Source organism: Lactuca virosa, chromosome 5 (assembly GCF_052849685.1).
Source record: "Lactuca virosa cultivar CGN04683 chromosome 5, Lactuca_virosa_CGN04683_v6, whole genome shotgun sequence".
Classification (NCBI taxonomy): Eukaryota; Viridiplantae; Streptophyta; class Magnoliopsida; order Asterales; family Asteraceae; genus Lactuca; species Lactuca virosa.
Window position 1 is genome coordinate 22,570,525 of NC_136430.1, and position 7,498 is coordinate 22,578,022.

Genomic DNA, 7,498 nt, shown 5'->3' on the forward strand with positions numbered 1-7,498 from the left:
TTTTATCTTTCTGTTTTTATTATTTTTCAGAAAATTTCAAAACTCCAAAAATATTTTTCTAATCGTTTTTTTTATTTTTGTTTGGTTTGTTTGTTTTGTTTGTGTGGTGTGTTTGTTTGCTTGTTCTTCTAATTAGGTCCCAAGTTTACCAGTGCAACAGAATTTGGAGCTTAGGCAGGTATGATTCTTTCAATCTGAACTAGTTAAGGGTCCCTAGAAGCATGCTGCTGCATGTTGACCGAAGCCTCTACGACTAAGAGCAAGGCCTTAATGATTCGATCTATACCTATCGTTTCTTCCCCATCAGGCTGTTAAAATCAACTCAAGTCAAGAGCTACCTTACTCTTCTCAAATGAGTTAAGAGTTTTTCTGCTTTGTCATGTCTTTATAGCAGAAGGTACTTTCGGTTCTTTACCCACCCTCCTTACATTCTCCATCAACTTTCGATTCACCACTGTAACCCTTGAGACTCTCGGTCTTTATCACTGAGGTTTATGGTTGCATAAAATCTGTGTTTGTGATCTTAGATACGTACACCACGTGCTGAGTTAAACCCAAAAACCAACACCTACAATGAATTGACGGTGAATCATAATATTCAAGATCTTACATGTTACCTAATGAAATCTCATTTTAATTTTTGAGTGGTCTTTTATGAAATTGTCTAACACCAAGGCTTTTCTTCCCTAAAAGATCCAGTTTGTTTTTGTTTTTGAGATTTCTATCATATCTTAAGTCATTGTAAATTATATCCAACCTACTTGTTCAACAGACCACAATGGTCTCACAAGTACTTCTTCCAACGTTCGGTCTTATGTTAAGAATCGACGTTCGGTTGAAGATAAGCTACCCTTAGCCTATAATTTAAAAGAAGCCTTTCGGTGTTTCTTTACAAACACTTGATCGTATTTTCTCGGGAAACCACACAAGCACTTGAAGTCTCTCTTGACTTTGAAGGAAGCGATTCTTGCCCGGAATCATCTACTTTATGTCTTTTAATAGACATCACTCACATCCAATACACATTTTGCTTTATTTCTTTATCTTTTGTCACCCTATTGCACGAAAATTTTTATTTTCCAACATTCTGGTTGCTGTTGGTTCGATTTTTGTTTACCTTTTGGAGCAACAGGGGTTATCCTAAATTTTGGAGCGAAGCTGGTTTTCAAACGATGAATTGAGGATAAGGTTTTGGGCGCGTGAATTTGAACGGTCCCTAAACCCACGCGTGCTGACGTATACCTGGGAGAAACCACCCTGTCACATCACGCTTTTTCAGGCGACGTTTCAGTGATCTCATCATTATCATGACGATTCATTCTCTCTCCTGGAAACGGTATATAAAGGGTTTAGAATTACATTTGTCTCTTTTACCTACAACAAACTCTCTCTATATACACGGCGAATTACAACTGTTCATCTTCTTCCTTAACTCAACAATGGCGACTTCTTCATCGGCTCACGATCAAACTGCATCATCCATACTGCTCTCGATCAAGCCAAACCAGAACATGATCATTGAACTCAACCCTTTTCTATACGATTCGTATATGCTACACATGGTTGAGTGTTTGAAGTATTCACCTCTGGTTTTAGCCCTAACATAGGTAGAATCCGTCCCAATGTCCCTCCTATCGTAGGTCTACACTACCGCTTCGTATGATAAGAACAAGGAGAGAATCTACTTCCAAATCTTCTCTTACAAGGCTTCGATTTCAAAAGCGAGATTTTGTTCATCATTGCAACTTGCTGTGGATTCGTCTGTGATCTCACCGGACTTCATCACCACTACTCAACTGTTCTCGATGCTCAACGAGATGGGCTACAGTGATGTGCTTACCACGGTTACGAAGGTTAAGAAGTCATGCTTACCGCCCCAATGGAATGGATTGATTACTCTTCTCATCAAGAGTTTGGCGGAGAGGAGTGGTGGGTCTGATGGTACCAGTAAGGGTTTACTGACCCTTCTATACGGTCTTTACAATGGTATAAATCTCGACTATGGGTCGATTATCTAGTTAGAAGTGGCGCAAAGCCTCAACACTTTAACGAGGCACTCTGAAATTTCGTGTGGTCGATTCTGGACTCTCATTACACGAAGGGCGATTAATACTTTACAGATTCCGGTAATGAAGGATGCCCTAGTCGCGTCTGTGGCTACGTTTCACACCAAGAAAATCATCATTTCTGATCCTACAAAGTTCCCTCACAATGGCTCTATACCTGAGAGAATGTACAGGTGTGTCTCAGCCGAGAGTAATGTCATGGCTGAATATCGCAAGATTCCTCCCAAGGAACCGAGAGTCTTATCTCCTGAACAACATGCTGCCTTGGATGCTGTGGAGAAGCCTGGAAACCGAGGAAAAAGGGCTACTACCAAGAAAGGGATAACCGAGGATGTTAAGTCTAAGTCTGCTAAGTCAAGGAAGCAAAAGTCTGAGAAATGGGATTCTTCTAAGCCAAAGAAGTTTAAAAAAATGGCGAAGAAATCCAAGAGTCCCTCTCCTTCCAGTTTAGAAAATGATGAGAAAGATGAAGAAGAGGAAATTCATCATGAATCACCGAGAGGTAACACCCTTCCCCGATCCCCAACCCCAACCGAACCTCTTCATGACAAACTTCCAACACCACCCTCATCACCGAAACAGACAGTTCCAATTTTGGTTGCTCTTATTCCACCACCTACCACATCTCAAACAACAACTTCTCTACCACCACCACCACCAGTTAGTACCACTCTTATTTCTACAACTCCCTTACCACCTCCTATAATTTCCCAATCAACTTCTACCACTATCCTAGAACCGAAAGTACGAGTCAACGTATCTGATACGGGGGCGACAACTGAAACCGAACCTCCAGTTACCTCCAAACCACTTTCACCCTCACCTTCAACGGATTCCGGTGCCACTCTCGGTGGTGCTAATGATGAGTTTGATTCAAAATACTACAGTCCCTATCGGCTTCCTACAGATGACGATGATGAAGCTCCAGTCACGAGACAACAACTGTAGAGCATTGATGAGAAACTTGATAAATTGCTTGATGACAACAAGTCATACAGTGGTGTTGTGCTCAAAGCTTTCATGGATACTGCTCTTGAGCAATATACTGAGTCAATTGACAAATCCACAAAGGCTGTTAGTGAGTCTACTTCTTCTTGCAAGAAGGCCACTACTGATGTTGTTGAAATTGTTCACAGTACTCAGATCTTTCTCGAGTCACTCAAAGGGCATGCGGATACCAATGCAACAAAGGTGAATGCTTCTGTGGATTCCTTATCCAAGTCACTTCAAGAGTAGCAAACAAAGTTTGAGGTTGTTCGTTCTTCCATACAGGCAGAGAACACTTCACTTATCAGTTATGTGACTTCTCGACTTGAATCTCTTCATGCTGATTTAGCAAAAGAGAGCGCTCTGAAGGAAGATCTTGCCCGCCAAGCCTCAACTATTGAAGTTCAGAAGGTGCAGCTCGCTCAAGCTGAAAAGGAAATTTCTTTGTTGAAGACTGAAAGAGCTGTTTTTCGAAGCTGTACTGGGGATGTCAAGGATATGCTTACCAATCTTCTTGGTGCTCATGATCCTATCCTTACTCTCACTATCAGAAATCATCTGACATCAATACTTCTTCCTTCCCTTGCACTGTTACATGAGATGAAGGGTGTTTCGGAGAGATTCATGCCTCTAAAACAAGGGGAGAAGGTGCTCAACCAAAGGTTACTGTGAAAACTGAAAACGAATCTGCCCAACCAAAAATCAAAGTTACAACAGAACCGAAGGATAATGAAGCTTCGGGTTCTGGTTCTCAAGCTAAGAAGAAGGGGATTGATGATGACAGTGATGACGAAGAAGAAGAGACCATTGCTGAGGCCCTTAAACGAAAGAAGAGGGACAGAGAGTTGGATGAAACCTTGAGGGTTGCGAGGGAAGCTTAGGAAAGGGAAAGGAGGAACAAGGAAGAAAAAGAAGCCTTAAACTGCAAGAAGGCCTTGTTTCCCCTCTGGACAAAAGAGACACTTATCAATGAGGCAATAGAGTTTCCAAGCGTCTACTGGCTGCAACCTGTCGCTTCTTTTGATTGTGATAATTCAAAGGATTCGCAGTTCGATATGCCAATAACACGGAAGGCATTCACGTTTCATTGTTTTAATTCGACTGTTGAAGTTCCTTTCCCTCATCCAAAAGTTGATCGTGAGCTTATCGACTTTTATCTGAAGTATGGTCAACCGCAGTACTTGACATGGAGTGCACAAAAGATAGTTACTGTCAAGGTACTAAAACCTTCGTCTGCTGGGAAATTCATAAATGTTAATTTTAAAATCACACGAGGATCAGCAAACTCGGTGTCGATTATTTCCCTGGCAGACCTTCGAATTTAAATCCTCATGACTGGATCCTATTGTTTAACATTCTGCTCACCAATCCGAAAGAATATGAGCCGATACTGGATCATTTGAAGAGGATGTTGGCCTCTTACATTCATGAGGTTGCTGCTATGGATCAGGAGATAGCGAAAGTAATGAACAAGAAACCGACTGTCAAGCCAACGCCGAATGCAGGAGATGTGAACAAAATGAAGATGGGCCAAATCGATTCTACACATCTTACTGTGATGTTCACAAGAGGCGAAGCCAATCGTTTTCTGTTCGCTCTTGTTGATAAACATTTATTCTCAACTGACTGTTTGGAGCACATTATCAATATCATCCATTGGTCCAAGCAGAACTTAGAAGCAGATAAGAAGAACTTCACGGACATGCTTCGGTGGTACATTACGTTTCGTCATCATCTATTGGCCATCATACCGAAGATGTTCAAGACAATCAAGAAGTCTTCTGTAGCTCAACCGAAGTGAGCTTTCGGCTCCATTGACGCAAAGGGGGAGATTGTTGGGTATTATTGTGTTGCGTCATTGGCTTGTTTTGTATATCCGGATTGGGTCTGTCCATCCGTGATTATCTAGTAGGGTTATACTATAAATAGTGCATGCATGTATGCGTTAGAGATGTTCGTGATTATCATTGATCATTGTTTTGTAACCCTAAGCACCTCTACAGTCGAAGTTCTTAATCGAGCTCTTCTGAGGTGTTGAAGTTTTAATCATACGACATATTTAAAGCCATTCCTGTGTTCATAATTACGTTCTTAATTATTTTGCCTGCATAGAATCTATCGATCCTAATAGAACTTTGTTCTAACACTTAGAATAATAGAACTATATTCTAAGAGTATATATATAATTACATAGTCATTGTATCTAATGAAGGCGGTGAAAGTTTATGACATTTTAAATCACATTGTGTAGATAGCTTTTTAAGTGTTTAGAAGTGATAAAAATCACACTGTTATCAAAATGTGTGTTTAGAAATGATAATTAATCTTACTATTATCAAAATGTGTAATAATTCCGAAATAATGAAGATACATGTATAGCGGTCAAACGAAGTAGTAAAATAATATAAAGATTAATTAAGGTTACATGTTTAAGTCATCAATAAGGGAATTTATACATAAATATTTTGATTACTCTTTTGAAAAATTGTCTAATTGTCTAAGTCAGGACAAATTCAAGCTTACGAGTCAGTATATTGATGAAAACAAGGTTGAGAGTTTAGGAACTCACTGAAAATTACTAAGTAGAATGCTATAAAAAAAGGTGTAGAAATACCGATCATTGAAAATAGTGCATTCTTAGTTTAGTGTTTGTACAAAAACAATCATTTAGAAAATAGATAATCGTAAAATTCAAAACTTTTGATGTATTTAAAGAAAAGAAAAAAAACATAAGGATACATATCCTTCACATATATTTTTCGAATATAGAAAAATTATAAGCATAAGGGTATTCATCTTGTGTATTACTTATAAGGAAAATACAATGAAACTTGCATTTTAAATCAAGTTTCCGAATTTAGAACGAAAGAGCAAATGTAAATAAGGATTACTTGTTTATAGTAGATTTCAAAATAAAAACAAGATGTATATGACAAAAGGCGCAAATAAATATATCAAAGTTGACTAAATCAAAGGTATGCCTCATGACTATACATGTATTAATCGCTTAAAACGAAAGGGTAGACTCCTAGTCTTTATGTATACGAACATGATACCAGGAGAAGCAAAATAGACAGAAACAAAGTTAGACGATGTATTATGTTAATATTTTGGCGTGCGAGATCTAAAATCAGAAGGAGAGCGAGAAATAAAGTTCGGGGGAAAGAAAAAGGAAGGTAGCGGCGACAATGATTGCTATTGTTATAATTATAAGAACAATACCTGTAGGTAGATTTAAAACTAGGTTGAGATATATTTCAAACTTCAATATTTTATGTATATTGATGATTAAATAGACATGTGGGAGTTTTAATGTGTTTGCTAAGGATTGCTAAAAATTCATAAGTTATCTATTAACTTAAACTCCATTTGTGAAAAAGAAGACGCCCTACAAATTGAAATTTAAAATCTGACAATTTTGACTTTTTAGACTGAAGTCCAACAATGATTAAAATGGATAAGGTAAAGACTCAATATATTTAGAATAATAATTATTCATTGTAGAGAGTGTATCACTAGAAATTTAAAAGTGAACACTAAGTTTTCAAATGCTATAAATTTTAAAAACTTTATAGATTATAAAACTATATTGAAGCAAAGTACACAAATAAGGTATGTTTTGAAATACAAGCATTAGAGATGTCTTACAAACATGTTTGAAGTAGAAATTTGCATAAACATCATGTTGGGTTTCGAGAAAACACATTAAAGTAAATTACAATGTCTAAATGAGAAAGCTGTTAAAAGTGTCAAAACAAAAGTGTTTTGAAGATTCGATGAAACTTTTTCACATAATATGAACTTCAATGTCATATGTTTAAGTTTTATAGTATAAAGTTTAAACACTTTTATAAAAGAAAATGTTTCTAAGTTTTTCAAAAACGAGTCAAAATGGTAAGCAAGGTTTAAAATGGTTTATATGCCCTTAAACGCACATCTATCCATTGAAATGGATTTGAAATGAAATTGAAATATCAAGATTAAAACCAATATTGGTTAAATTGAGTTTTGAAGAAAAGTGTTAAGCTAAAGCAAGTTGTCAAAAGATTTTTAGCGAGAATATGGCTTACATTGTTAGGAAAGGTCTAGTAAGTTGTATGAAGTGGTTATAAAATATTTTATCGATGATAAATAAAACCGATGAAGCGAAATAACTTTTCGATGGAAGATTAAGAAGTAAGGAAATTGTATGTTAGTGTAGCTGATCGTACCTAAATACTAAGGCGAGTACAAGGCGAGTATAAGACGAGTACCGATGTCTTTTTCCCAAAGATAAAGGACAAGAAAAATTGTTTGAAAAAAGTTTTATGGTGTCAATATAGTTTACGACCTTTTATAGAGGTCAAATGGATATCCTATGTTAAGTTTTAAGCTCAAGGTGGGAAACAACCTAGAGCTAAATCGTAGCGTAGTAATAAGGTCTCACGTATGGGTTAAACCTTCGT